Genomic DNA, 15925 nt, shown 5'->3' on the forward strand with positions numbered 1-15925 from the left:
GCTGTTGCTTATTTTGATTGTGCTCTGTGTTGCAAGAACAACAAAGTCATCAGCAAATCGTCCCACTGTCCACCTTTTAGACTCGGTTTGTTCTAAGCAGTCACGGTAGACCTCCCCGGATTTAAACCATTCGACTTCAACTGGCATTCACTGAATCAACTATGTGGTATAAGCACATGTAACAATTTTTATTTCTGTAAGAAATTTTAATTTTTGAAAACCCCTTCTATCTCCTCTGTGTTAGTTTCCTAGGGCCGCCATCACAAAACACCACACATTGGGTGGCTTAAAACAACAGAAATCTGTTGTCACACATTTTTCCAGTCCAAAAGCCCAAACCGGGGTGTTGGCAGGAGCATGTATCCTCTGAAGGCTCTAGGGAAGGGATTGCTTCCATGCGTCTTCTGTACCTTCTAGTTGTCTCAAGTGTTCCTTGGTTTGTAAAGGCATCACTCCACTCCTTCCTCCTTGCATGACATTCTCCCTGCCTGTCCCACATCATCTTCCCTCTACATCTTGTCCATGTTTCCCCTTTTTATAAGGACACCAGGCATATCCGATTAGGGTCCAACCTAATGATCTCCTTTAACTTGATTACCTCTGTAAAGACTATGTCCAAATCCAGTTACATTCAGAGATACTCAGGGTTTAGGACTTCAACACATCTTTTGTGGAGGATACAATTCAATTTAACATCCTCCTTGAAAAGTTTCTATTGTTCTGAACAGTTTGACAAGTGAACCTAAGATGACGAAGCACTTATGAATTAAGGACACGTTGAGGGGTTTAAAGAGAGTATCTTTCTATCAGCCTTTTGATTTCTACTCGCTCAGGTCATGGAGTGGTATTGCTGGTATATAATAGATTTGTAAATATCTGTCTTCTGTTCACTTACTGCCTTCACAAGCATATTAGATTAAGACAACTGCATTTTTCTAGAATTTACTCATCTGATTTGCTCTTCAATTTCTTACCAGCATCAGCCACATTCTCACTCTCTATTTTTCCCTTGAAATCATCTTATTCTCATGGACTATATGGGTAAATGTGAGTTTTGTGCTATGAGAGAGGAGATCCCGCACTTGGTGAAAACTAAAGGGTGCTGCTCACAGAATTAGTGGGACGTTGAAGGAAGGTCCCTATCTTTGGGCTATAGGGCTTGATCCTCACCACCACTGTTCAGCACAGAGAAAGCATGGCTTAGATCTGCAATGACAGAGCTGAGAAAAAGATCTACCATATTTGATGACAAAACCAAGAAAGTAAGGCAAAGGTAACTGGCATTTACTGGGCCACACACTTGGCAGTAGGAAGGAGTCTCCAAACAAAAAAAGGACAGGTCCTTCAGTGCCACAGATGGGCAATGCATCCATCCATGGACATCAGTCCAGTCTCCCAGGATGGCCAGTAGGCAGAGTCACAGCCCATGAAGCCAACCTTCTCTCTTTCATCCCTCTTCTCACTATGTACCTTTCCAGTCCTTACCTAGGAATGTCTACCAGTTTACATGTGGGACAGCTTCCACACCAGGTGGAGGCCACTGACTATTTCCTTTCAGCCAGTGGACTTTCACACCACACTCAGCTCCAGAAATTTATCCTATCCCACAAACCCCAGGCATCAGCTAGGCTGTCTGTATTTCATTAATGATAGAAAAATATGATAATACAAGTCTCAAGCATTCCCTGTGAGGAACAGTGGAGTGAACTGGGGTGGTTTAACCTGGAGAAGAGAATGTCTAGGGGAAGTGTTATCTGACTGTAATTATCTGAGGAATTATTATTAGGAAGAGGAAGTAGAAGTAGAACTGATTTAAGGTTGGAATAATAAAAGTAGTAATAACAATAAAAATAGAAATGAGTTAAGCATTTACTTTATATGAAGACCTCAGCTAACTGCTTTATACGCATTTTTTATTTAACCTTCACAACCACCTTATGAAGCAGGTTCTAGGATTACCCCTGTTTCATAGATGAATTGAGGTCTAGGGAGAGTAAGTCGCTTGCCAGTTTACAGCATAGCTGGTGGCAGAACTGACATTCAAACCCAGGTCTGCCTAACTCCACAGCCAGGACCATACAACCTGCCAATTTCAACAAATTGAGAGCAACTACCATATTCCATGCTGGAAGAAGGGAAGGAACCATTGAAGAAAATAGTTTTTCATGACCTTCGTGGTCTCTTTGAAATTCTCCCAGAACCAGAAAATTTAAAAATGAGGACTTCCAGATACAAAGTGCAAAGCTGAATCTTTCGTCTAATTTACAGAGAGCTAGGAATCAGAACCACAGAATTTTGTCCTCTATTTTTGTTTTAATTTTAGTGCACACACACATGTACACACACATATATTTATATTTATTGAAGTATAGTCAGTTCACAATGTTGTGTCAATTTCTGGTGTACAGCACAATACTTCAGTCATATATGAACATACATACATTCATTTTCATATTCTTTTTCACCATAACTTACTACAAGATATTGATTATAGCCCCCTGTGCTATGCAGTATGAACTTGTTGTTTACCTATTATATATATATATATATTAGTTAGAATCTGCAAATCTCGAACTCCTTTCCCATCCCTCCCCCCCTTGGTAACCATAAATTTGTTTTCTCTGTCTTTGAGTCTGTTTCTTTTTTTTAAACATTTTTTAATTGAGTTAAAGTCATTTTACAATGTTGTGTCAAATTCCAGTGTAGAGCACAATTTTTCAGTTATACATGAACATACATATACTCATTGTCACTTTTTTTTTTTTTTTTTGCTGTGAGCTACCACAAGATGTTGTATATATTTCCCTGTGCTATACAGTATAATCTTGTTTATTCTACATATGCCTGTCAGTATCTACAAGTTTTGAACTCCCAGTCTATCCCTTCCCACCCCCTTCCCCTTGGCAACCACACATTTGTATTCTATGTCTATGAGTCTGTTTCTGTTTTGTAAATAAGTTAATTTGTCTTTTTTTTTTTTTTAAGATTCCACATATAAGTGATATCATATGGTATTTTTCTTTCTCTTTCTGGCTTCACTTAGAACAACAATCTCTAGTTACATCCATGTTGCTGCAAATGGCATTATTTTATTATTTTTCATGGCTTTGTACTATTCCATTGTATAAATATACAACAACTTCTTTATCCAGTTATCTGTCAATGGACATGTAGGTTGTTTCCATGTCTTGGCTATTGCAAATAGTGCTGCTGTGAACATTAGGGGTGCATGTACATTTTTGAATTAAAGTTCCCTCTGAATATATGCTCAGGAGTGGGATTGCTGGATCATATAGTAAGTCTATTTTCAGTCTTTGGAGGAATCCCCATACTTTTTTCCATAATGGCTGCACCAAACTACATTCCACAAACAGTGTAAGAGGGTCCCTCTTCTCCACACCCTCTACAGCACTTATTGTTTGTGGACATTTAAATGATGGCCATTCTGACTGGTGTGAGGTGATACCTCATTGTAGTTTTGATTTGCATTTCTCTGATAATTAGTGATACTGAGCACTTTTTCATGTGTCTAGTGGCCATTTGTATATCTTCATTGCAGAATTGCTTGTTTAGGTCTTCTGCCCATTTTGGGGTTGGGATTTTTTAAATTATTAAATTGTATGAGCTGTTTATATATTCTGGAAATTAAGCCCTTATCAGACTAAGGAAATTAAAGATGACTTAAAGAAATGGAAAGATATCCCATGTTCTTGGATTGGAAGAATTAATATTCTTAAAATGGCCCCATGACCCAGAGCAATCTACAGATTTAATGCAATCCCTATCAAATTACCCAGGACATTTTTCACATAATTTGAACAAATAATCCTAAAATTTCTATAGAATCACAAAAGACCCAGAATTGCCAAAGCAATATTGAAGAAATAGAGTGGAAGCTGGAGGAATAACCCTCCTTGACTTCAGACAATACTACAAAGCTATAGTAATCAAAACAGTATGGTATTGGTACAAAAACAGACATATGGATCAATGGAATATTATAGACAGCCCAGAAATAAGCCCAGAAACTTTTGGTTAATTAATCTTTGACGGAGTAGGCAAGAACATACAATGGAATAAAGACAGTCTGTTAAACAAATATTGTTGGGAAAACTGGACAGCTGCATGTAAATCAATGAGGCTAGAATACTCCCTCACACCATACACAAAAATAAATTCAAAATGGCTTAAAGAGACTTAAACATAAGACAAGACACAATAAACCTCCTAGAAGAAAACATAGGCAAAACATTATCTTACATACATCTCAGCGATGTTCTCCTAGGGCAGTCTACCCAAGCAATAGAAATAAAAGTAAAAATAAACAAATAGGACCTAATTAAACTTATAAGCTTTTGCACAGCAAAGGAAACCATAAGCAAAAGAAAAAGACAACCTACAGAATGGGAGAATACATTTGCAAAAGATGAGCTTGTTTTCTGCTTTCTGACCTCTGTTTAGATTCATACACATAATGAAATAGTCTTACCACCTGTCAACACTTCAAGTTAGATATATACCATTTTAATTCAGAATATCTTGGCTAGAGAAGCTCATTCTTTAGCTCATTTGCCAAGATTGAGGCTAACTCCCAAAGCCACAGGGATTTCAGAGTTTGAGAACAATTTATTTTAGTTTTCTTCACACCAAAAAGCTACTGGTTAGAAACCTAAATGGCAGAATAAACTTAATTTGCCTGATCAAAAAACCTAGACTTTTTCCATTTCATTTCAGCAAACTGTGATCTCATGTTAATATTCTGTCAAAGCTTCAAACAATTGCTGCCTCCTGACCTCATTGCTTAGGAGACTAATCTGATATTTTGTTTTCATATTTTGGAAAATAGAGGTAATAAAGGATTAACCCCTAGCAAATAGAATTCCAGTTCAATACTCAAACTAGGAGATCTGCTAACTCCATTAGCATCAAGGTCTGTTCATATGTAACTCATGTTATGTGAGGTTGAAATGATGTACATTTTGTTAGTCAAGATGCTACCCATACAATTAAAAGAATATATGTCCCCTAACTCATCTCTGGCTGGACAAAGAGTGGGGAAGATAATGATCATTTTTTTCACTTGGACTCTGAGTCAAGGAAAGGTAATGATGATGCTTTACTCAATGATGCAATGATGCCATCATGGGGTGGGAAAGTAGTACTTATGGTGCAGGTAGGAAGAGACAGAGATACAGAAGGTATTTTTACATTCTCTGTGAGTGTTTGGATCATACTGTCTTCAAGAATTAACATTTGTCTTTGGAAGTTAGAAGGGATGTGTGTTTCAAGTATGAGTATGTATTTGAAAGAGAGAGGATGTGTGTATAAAGAGGACAGTCTACAATGCATGCTGGTGGAAAAACCTGGAAAGGAGCTGCACATGGAAAGCCAGAAGGTACCATAAAGCATCCTAAGGAATATTCTTCCTCCTAGATGCTCAGACATTGAGAAACATAGTGCTATGGAGAGGAATGAACACTGCAGGGAGGTCTGATGAGTGAGGAAGGGAGGTTCCGGCCAGGCAGACTGAGATTGGCAATTTGGAGATTAGAACAGGGAAGCTTTGTACAGAGACACAATTGAGCACAAGGGAGCAGGGAAGGAAATAGGAACCCCCACAAGGAACTTCATGCCATGGGTGCTCTTCTCATGGACAAGGGGACAGTAATGATAGGCATGAAGTTATAGCTTCCTTTCTGCCTCCATTGCACTGCTGTTCAGTGGAATTTGACCCGCTCTTCAATGGCAGAGTGCATTAGCAGTCCCAGTGCTTCACTCTCCCCTGCACCTGTGCTCTTTGCCACGTGGCTTTGTTGTTCCTCCCATCAGAAGGCCCCCATCCTTCTTTATCTGTGATTCTAAGTTTGCCATATGATATGCTGTGGTTCTTGGGATGTTACCAGGTGGGAAGCTAGCAGAGTCTTGAAAAACCCTGTGCATGATAAAGCTTGCACTTCATTAACTCTGCCATTAACTGTGAGAAGGATATGCCAGGGTTACCCTCCCTATCCTAGGAGGAGGATAAGAGATGACAGGTGGAACAGAACTGCCCCCATCCAAGCCCAGCATGGAGCAGCTGACCTCCTGCTAACCTGTAGTCATGAGACAAATGAAACATATAATAATGTAAGTAGGTAGTTTGAAAGAGTACAAGCTTACAGGGGCTCAAATCCAGAGTCCACTCTCAGCCATGACACTACTTAGCTCCTCTGGAGGATGAAGGTGCCGAACAAACAAAGGGAGGTGTGACATGCCTTGATTCTGACCTCCACTATAGCTCGTGTGGAGGGAGAAGCATCCTGTTGAGGAGGCCACGGACAGGAGTCCCCAGTGGTAGGAGGGGCCAGCCAGCGGTGACCTGGGAGCAGGGGAGATCTTCTACTCACCACACCCAGGCTCATGCTAGATCTGGAGATAATCATAGGATAATTCTCCCTAATATGCTTTAGAGGAAGTTTCCCTGCAGGAGAGGAAAGAAATACCTCTTGGGCTGTACATCATGATTTAAGTATAATGAAGTATTATATGGACTATAGACATATTACTTTATATACATACATGTGTGCATTGAGCATTTAAAAAATTTGTATATACAAGTATAATAGGTACCTATGAATGGAACTGTAAACAAAGTGACTAGTCTATTAGGAAGCCTTCACATCCTTTGAAGTGTTGTCATCTTCAAGGCACCCTTCTTCCAGAACTGTGACAATAATGACAGTGTTACTATAAAGCTGAAATCATTCAATTAATTGTTAAAGACTCCACTTTTGGACTTCAGACCCTTCTCCAGTCAAATAAACAGATCTACTTATGAGATACGTATACCACAAACAGTCACAATGATACAGTGTTTTGTTTTTAGTTCTTCCAGCTAAATGCAAGCACATGTTGATTAACTGAAATAACATTCTCTGGACCACACACAGATATGCTATTGCACTCCTCACCCAAAGGTAGAATGTAGGTTCCAGCTATTTGGATTGTGCCCACAAATAGCTTAAACACAAAATTAGAGTCCATTTTGTGCTTGGTAATTTGTAAATCCTGTTTTCAGTAAAGTCAAATTCAACATTCGCTTCATTGTTGGTGACCACAGCTCTTCTCTGGAGTCATGCCCTGGACCCTGTCTGTCACTGTCTTGTCCCCTCCCAGCAGTCACAGCCATTCTACTCATCAAGGCAGTGAGTATCAGAGAAAAGGACCCATAAACCCTTGTCATCATTCCCTCCCTTATTCTATATACAATCAGAGCCGAGACTTTTTTGTCATTGTGGAGCCTCTCTTTGCTCACATCCAATCAGTGATGTCCCACCAAGGCTTTGGCTTTTTGAAGTCATCCTTTTACCACCACCTGATGATCCCCTGCATGAACTATTGTTTAGCTGCCTAATCAGGGACACTCACACACACATATTTATTTGACACATAAAATGCTTTTAGTTTCATTCCTATACACAAACATACACATCTCTCTCTCTATCCTCAATACCACAGCCTGTGAGAGAACTGTTATAAGTAAATCATCCTTTTTTGTTTAGAACCAAGATTTTCCTTTGATAGGAGTTATCCTAATTTTTTTTTGATCTAGTCCATTTGACCAACTTTATTCTTTTTTCAGCCTACATATGATTACCCTCATATATCTATCCAAGAATCAAGAGAAAAACCACATTCTACAAAGTATTTGTCACTCAAGTTGCAATTCAGGGTGTCCTGTTTTGAGGTCACAGGAAGGGAAAAAAAGTCTCTTTTAGTTGTATTTTAGTCAAGACAAAAATTATGAGGAAGGAGAAGAAGTGAAGGGTTACATCTGGAGAGAGTTAAGTTCCTGGGCTGGAGAAGCAGCTGGGACCACATAAGGCAACAGCTCCCTTCTCGCAGCCATTCTGCTGTAGCTTAAAAATGCGTGGGTTTTTGAATGGCATGGATTTTATTTGGAGATAAAGAATACAGTGTTGTTTGTTTGTTTGTTTTTTTCAGAGAGGAAATTGAATAGCTGATTCATGCCCTTAATTTATTGACCAGGAAGATACTGTTAACTAAAATTGGAAGATCTTGGAAAAACTAAATCTTGTGCAGCAGTTAACTACTGGGCATTATTAGAGCTTCTGATAAGATTTTGTGGAGCACCTTTTTAAAGTGGTACAAAAACTGAAAAGTCTTGATCTGTTCTCCTTCGATGCTTGTGCTCCTCTTGCTTTACTTACTTCAGGGACCAGCAGCCTGATAATCCCAGCTGAAGTCACCGAGGGATGACAACTAATGACCTTGAGTGTTGACAGAAATGATGTTCCTCAGATATCCCTACCTTTGTTGGAATCATCCAAGGATTTGTTATACCATCTCTTCCTCTCTTATCTGTCTACCTGCACTATTTGATTAATGATACAGAATAATTCTGGAACAGAAAATCATGTTGAAATGGGCGTGCTTCCACCTGAGTGTAAAACAGTGTCTTATCTGTGCTGAAACAGGGCCCACTGTGCAAATTGCTGCCTCAACTTACTTAGAGGGAAAAAAAATGACTTTCACTGTGTGTAATCTTTAACTTAAACAAATTGTTAGACTCCTCTTGAAAAATTTTAGGTTAATAGAGTTCTATTTTGTATGAATTCTACAGCTAACACTCAAAGATTTCTGTATTTTATCTTTTTTTTCTCTTTCTGTTTGCTAATGTTGAAGGTTGCATATCACAGACTTCATGTTGCAGGATTCTTCTTCAGGATCACACCTACTTATAAACAATTCATCAACAATGTAGGTGTGACTTCTGTACTTTTCTCACTGTTTTCTTGTGTTCCTTTTCCCCTAATACCCTCCCGTCACAATCTTACCAAACCAGGTTCTTTTTGTCCAATGTGCAGCAAGCCAAAATGCTGAGATGCTGAGATTTGCAGTGAGGGTTCATTCACAAGGCAGCCAACAAAGAACAGATCTCTGATCCACCTCCCAGAAGGCAAGAGGCTCAGGGTATTTATGGGATAAAGCAGCAGGACGGACTGAAGCATGGGGACCGTGGGGAATGTGGGAAGCTTGGGGAAAGGTGATGGGGGAAAGGCGACGACATCATCATTATTCTGCCCGGGTATAACTAAGCTACAGCCTCTGCACATTCAAAACTGAAGGCTCTTAGCAGATCTGAGAGTGGAATTTTCAACCCTCTGACATCAAAGGGTCACCGAGCAGAGACTCTCGCATGCCCAGTTGGAGGGTCAGTGGGACATCCTATCCAGCCTTAACCAGCTCAGCCTGGACCAGACTCAGCTGACTGCATGTTCCTTGAAAACACCTCCGGCAAACAGACTGTTTAGGCCACACGCTGAGTGCAGGACATGCTCATCTTAAAACAACCTCATTAGCAGTGGCATGTGAAATGGATGTGACTACTGACTATCCACAGTTTCAGTTTTTGCTAGTGTTTTTAATGGTGCCCTAGCTTTTACACTGATTGGCCATGTGAGGGTTAATAATACCTGCAAACCACCTGGAAATGAAGTACAAGTACAGTGAACACAACTGGACTGATGATCAAAGTGAAGCCAATGCTGTTTCTTGATGCAGGAGATGAGTCCCTGTATTATAGGACAAACTCATGGCCTGGGAGCCACAGTGCAGCTCATAGACATGACTTCTGTTGCTGGGTGGTTATCTGGCCCATAAAGTACTTTTTAAATTTTAATTTGATTCCTGTATGCAAAGCTTTGGAGCTGCACATAAATACGCAGATGTGTGGCCTCTTGAAAAGCTAGAAGATAAGCAACTAGGTCTACATTTTGCAGTAGCAGGCAGCTAGTCCTTGGGTGGCAGCGTCCCTTCAGACAGCAAGGGCGCCTCACCAACTTCAATCCCCACCTAATCCACTTCACTTGTGACCCACTTGGTCCCAACAAGCACTTGAATTGTGAAGGGAGGGCAGCCTTCCACCTAAGATGAAGCCTCCACACAGGGAGAACACTTTGCTCTTCAGTGTTGAATAACCCAGTAACAAACATGCATTCACCGATAAAGCCCCTGATGTGCATGAAGTCATGCTCACGAGTTTTTAAGAAATACATTAGTTAGATATGAATAAAGCACAAGAATAAACAAGAAAAATTCCTTAGTGAAGACAAATCATTTTTTTTAAAGTATTGCACTTTAAAAAGGACCTTCTGGTAATATTTAAAATGCTTATTAGCTAATGTTTTCAAATGATGAAGAGAAGAGTTTCATTATGTTAAGCAATAATGAAAGTATCATGTGGAGTACACAAAGATAGAAGTAAGACTCCTTACAGCAAAATTCCGTGATAAGGTACTGTCTTCCTGATATAATCTTGACACTAAGGGCCACAGAGATTCAGGCTGACCACCTGTCTACATAGAGCTACAATCAGTGGTGTTGGGAGTAGGGGCACTTTAATTCAGATATTTATAAAAATGAAAAAGGGATGGGCTGGTAATAGCTGAACACACTCTATGATGAGAATATATGCAGTGGGAATACATGTGTGTACACATACATATATACACACTACAAAAAACATAGAGTTGTTTCTATTACCTTGTTATGCCTCCTCACTAGAAACTTGCTAACAGAATTGGAAAACCTAGTTTAAACCGGTTTTACAAAAAATAAATTTCTTGGCTCATGTAAGAGAAAAAGTCAAGAGCAGCTTGACCTGAGAATCCAATCTGTCTCCCTTTCTTTGCTCTGAGTTCCTTATGTTGCTTTCAGTTTTTGGCACTCTGTGGTGGTCAGATGGCTCCCCACATCTCCACAGTTCAAGCCTGTAAGTCTCTGTCCCAAAAGTCCTAGTAAAAAGCCTTCTTTTAATTGACTCAGATATGTACAACCCTTAACTAGTAGTGAAGACCAGGAAAATGCAATGTTCCAGTTGGCCAGGTCTGAAGCACACTCACATCTGATGTGAAGGAGGAAATCTCCCTCTTTGGCAGATCAGAAGTCTGACATAGGTCTTACCAGGTTAAAATCAGTGGTAGGAGTGTTCCCTACCACTGGAAACTTCACAGGAGAATCCATTACCTTGCCTCTTCTAGCTTCTGGAGGTTGCCTGTATTCCCTAGACCATGGCCCCTTCCTTCATCTTCAAAGTCAGCAGCATAGTGCCTTCAAATCTTGCTCTGACTCTGATACCTTCTTTTGCCTCCGTCTGTCACTTTAAAAGACCCTTGTGATAACTTTGGGTTCACCTCGATAATCTCCTAACTTTATGATCACTTAATTAGCATCCTTCATTCCATCTGCATCCTTAATTCCCCCTTGAAAGGTAACATGGCATATTCACAGGTTCCATGGATTTGAACATGACCATCTTTTGGGGGAGGGGGTATTTTATCTACCACAAAGTCCAAGCTGAATCTTCTGTAATCTGAAGATGATCTAACTTTACACTATCTGCTCAGCACTTCTTCATTCTTCAGATTCCTTTTTGCTGAACCACTGCTCATGAATTCATTCACTCATTCATCTAATAAACAGGCACTGAATATCTACCATAGGCAAAGCACTGTTTAGGTAGGCACTGAATATACAATAGTAAACAAGATGTTCCCTTCTTCATGGAGTATACAGTCTCGTGGAAGAACAGACCACAAATAAGCTAACAAATAAATATTGAAATCCTTAATTATGCATCTCTTTCTATGGGAGATTTATTTTTTCTCCAAATTGGGTTGAAAAATATTGGCTGTGTTGGAATTCTACTTCTCTCTGTTTTTCTAACTAGACTCTGTGTCTACACTCCCTCTAGAAGGTCAGGATGCTGAAGAAAGTCCCAGCCAAAACAGACATCCATGGCACAGAATTAGGGTGGCCATGACTCTCCATATAACAATTTTTTTTTAAAAAATTGAAGTATAGTTGATTTACAATATTATATTAGTTTCAGGTGTACAACATAGTGATTCAATTCAAATTATACTTCATTAAGTTATTACAAAGCTATATTTCACTGTGCTGTACAATTATATCCTTGTTGCTTATTTATTTTATACCTAATAATTTGTCTCTGTTAATCTCCTACCCCAATCTTGCCCCATGTCCCTCTTCTAACTGGTATGTACTTGTTCTCTATTCTGTCTGTTTCTGTTTTGTTATATACATTCATTTGTTTTATGTTTTACATTCCACATATAAGTGGAAATATAGATTATCTGTCTTTGTCTGGCTTATTTCATTAAGTATAATACTCTCTAGGTACATCTGCCTTGTTGCAAATCACAGAATTTCATTATTTTTATGGCTGAGTAATATTCCATTATATATATATATATATATATATATATCACATCTTCTTTATCCATTCATCTGTTGATGGACACTTAGGTTACTTCCGTATCTTGGCTATTATAAATAATGCTGCTGTGAACATTGCATGCATATATATTTTCTAATTAGAGTTTTCATTTTCTTCAGATATATACCCAAGAGTAGAACTGCTGACCATTTGGTACTTCTTTTTTAGTTTTTTGAGGAACCTCCATATTGTTTTCCATAGTGGATACACCAATTTGTACTGCCACCAACAGTGTACTAGGGTTCCCTTTTCTCTACCTCCTCTCCAACATTTGTTATTCATAGACTTTTTGATGATGTCCCTTCTTACCAGTGATAGGTGATGTCTCATTGTGGTTTTGATTTGCAATTCTCAGATGATTAGCAATGGTGAATATCTTTTCATGTGCCTGTTGGCCTGTACATCTTTGGAAAAATGTCTATTCAGGTCTTCTGCTCATTTTTTAATTGAGGGTTTTTTTTTTTTTTTTTTTTTTATGTAGAGCAGTATGAGCTGTTTATATATTGTGGATATTAGCCCTTTACTGGCCATATCATTTGCAAATATTTTCTCCCATTCAGTAGGGTGTCTTTTTGTTTTCTCAATTGTTACCTTTGCTGTGTGCAAGCCATCAAGTTTTACTAACTCCCATTTGTTTATTTTTGCTTTTATTTCTTTTGCCGAGACAGATCCAAAAAAAATTATTGCTATGATTTATTCTGCCTATGTTCTCTTCTCAGAGTTTTATGGTTTCAGTTCTTACACCTAGGTCTTTAATCCATTTTGAGTTTATTTTTGTATATGGTGTAAGGAAATGTTCTAATCTCATTCTTTTGCATGTAGCTGTCCAGTTTTCCCAGCATCACTTATTGAAGAAACTGTCTTTCCTCCAGTGTATATTCTTGCCTCCTTTGTCATAGGTTAATTGACCATAGATGTGTGGGTTACTATACAATATCTTTAAGTGACAATACTGTCCCAACCCATGTTCCCCATCTCTACCAGAGCAGCATTTCAAGGGTTATTTACATTTTATCACTCACGTCTGACATTATGTTAGTTAAGTAAGTAGGAAGTACAAAACTACTTAGAGCAAATTAAAGGGGAGCGTGGGGAAGTTTCCATAAGTCAACAGAATGAGTGATAAGAAGGAGATAATCAGAATTATGTAGGATGGAATCCCACTCTTTAAATATTACCTGTCTATACTTAATGTACCATCACATAAGGAGCTTTAAGTTTTCAATTTGATCATTTTGCTGTATCATCATGACCAAGTCCATGTCATAATGTCCTTATTTATAAGAGGTTGGTAAAGCTGGGGCCTTCCTTCACACAGCGATGAGGAGGTTATTTTTAAAGGAGTTTACAAGCATGGATCAAGTCCTAGTCCACAGGTCAAAGGGTTTTGTATACAACCACTAAAAATTCTTTCAGTGCCTCTGTAGCTCAAGCTGCATTTCATCCTTGTTTTTTCATGAGAATCATAGGTCCCTAAAAAACATGACCTTGAAAAAACCCTTTTAATTAAGTGTTGACAGCAGCACTATCTACTCCCTCCCCTTTCAGTTCATGTTCCTCCTTCAACAGAAATAACACAAATATTCACCCTAGAAGATAGTTTTGTGCCAGGACCTATGACCACAAACTTTCAGTCTCAACTGAACACCTCATATTGCTGAAACAATTAGTTTGCCTTGGCCCAAAATGAACACCATAATACAAGAGTTACCCTCAACTATAGACTTTATTCAATATATTTCCTTACAGTGTTCAAAGTTTTTAGTAGATTTCTAACCAATTCTCTCACATATGTCAGCCTTCCTCCTTCGTGGTTTTGCATTTTTATCCATTTGATTTCCATTGGTATATTTATCAAAGTCCCAGCAGGATACGTGCACAACGTTCAAAGGATTGAACTGAGGAATGTTAGAAAAAGATATATTTACCTTGAGCAAATCTGTGGCTGGACAGAGAAATAAGAAGAATAAATTCTCCAATCTCTCTTTCATCCCATCCTCTGATCTCCCACAAGGACCTTTCATCAGCCAGCCCTAGATAGATCCCTGAGGGCAGCATCCTGAGGCAATGCAGGCTTTTACAGTCAGCCTCCTGGGGCATAGACAGAAAATGTACGATGGACTGCGGGCCATCAGATGGAGGCCATCCATGGACCAACAACACAGATTTTCCCTACCAGTCAGGATGCCCACCCAGCCAATAGCAGAGACCAAGCTGAGCCCCTGCGATGACAACATTCCCAAGGGGTACCAGCCAGCCTGAAGGCAGAGCATCTACATCAGCTGCCTCTTTCATGAAGTGGGTAGATTTCTATCCCACACTTGATACAAAAATAAACTCCAAATGAATTAAAGAGAAAATAAATGCTATGTCAATGTTAAAATAAATGGAATGTGTTAATAACCTTAGGATAGATAAGGCTTCCTTCAGAAAACACATGAGATGAGAAACACAGGGAACTCCATTCAATATCTTGTAATGAAGAAGATATGAAAAAGAATATATACGTATAAATGAATCACTATGCTGTACACTAGAAATAACACAACATTGTAAATCAACTCAATTTCAGTTGAAGGAAAGCTAAATATCCATTAAGTGATGACTGAGCAATGCCCATTGCTGGATAACTTTTTTAGAGAAACACATGCATGTGTGTACTGAAATATCACTGTAATACTATCTGTAATAGTAAAATTTTGGCAAGCACTTAAATGTCAATGAATATTGTTATTGTAAAAAAAAAAAAAAAAAAAACCCTGTTGTATGGGCTATATAACACTACCCAAAAGTTATGATGCCTGAGAGGAAGAATCCCATGGTGGTGAAGAGGGCAGACTCTGGATTCAGACTAGCAAGAGTCAGGTTCCAACTGCACCACTTCCTATTTGTGTGAACAGCAAGCTCTGCAAGCCCTGAGCCTCTCTGTGCCCCAAGGTCTTTATCTGAAAACAGAACCTGTCAAAAGCACTCACTTCATTGTGGGAATTGACTAAGGCAGAACATGTGAAGTTCTCAGAACAGCCTCAAAGACATACCAAGTGTTCAATAAATGTTCCTGTTCCAAGTAACAACATGGAAAGATCTTAGACACATATTTTTTTAAATGTATACATATGCAGTCATGCACACACACAATATGATTATAATTATATATATGCATAAATACAAATGAATAAAAGCAATTGCTTATAAGTGATTTTTATAGCCATCTTTAATCCTTTTTGGAACAAGGTGGAATTAAAACTATTTTCAAATTCTACATGGAAAAAAACTGGAAGGAAATACATCAAAATGTTTACAGTGATAACTTTAGGATGGAGAAATGATGGGTTCATTTCACTGATTTTTTTTTCTTTTTCTTTCCCAAATTTTCCTTCAGGCTTATGTATTACCTTAATCAAAATATTTACACAACCAAAGTTCTAAACAAACACACTGATAACCTATATTAGTGGAAAAGATGACATTTGAAAATAAAGACCTTTTCTCAGCACTGATGGTTTTCATGTTATAAGATGAACTTCAAGAGGGCATCCTTCTCCATCTTTTTAAAGAAGAGGCAGAAGGGTCTGAAAACAAGTAGCAAAAACAACTCCTGCTAAAGAGGTCATGTGAATAAAG

The sequence above is a fragment of the Camelus dromedarius genome, chromosome 26 (genome assembly GCF_036321535.1).
Source record: "Camelus dromedarius isolate mCamDro1 chromosome 26, mCamDro1.pat, whole genome shotgun sequence".
In the NCBI taxonomy this organism is placed as follows: domain Eukaryota; kingdom Metazoa; phylum Chordata; class Mammalia; order Artiodactyla; family Camelidae; genus Camelus; species Camelus dromedarius.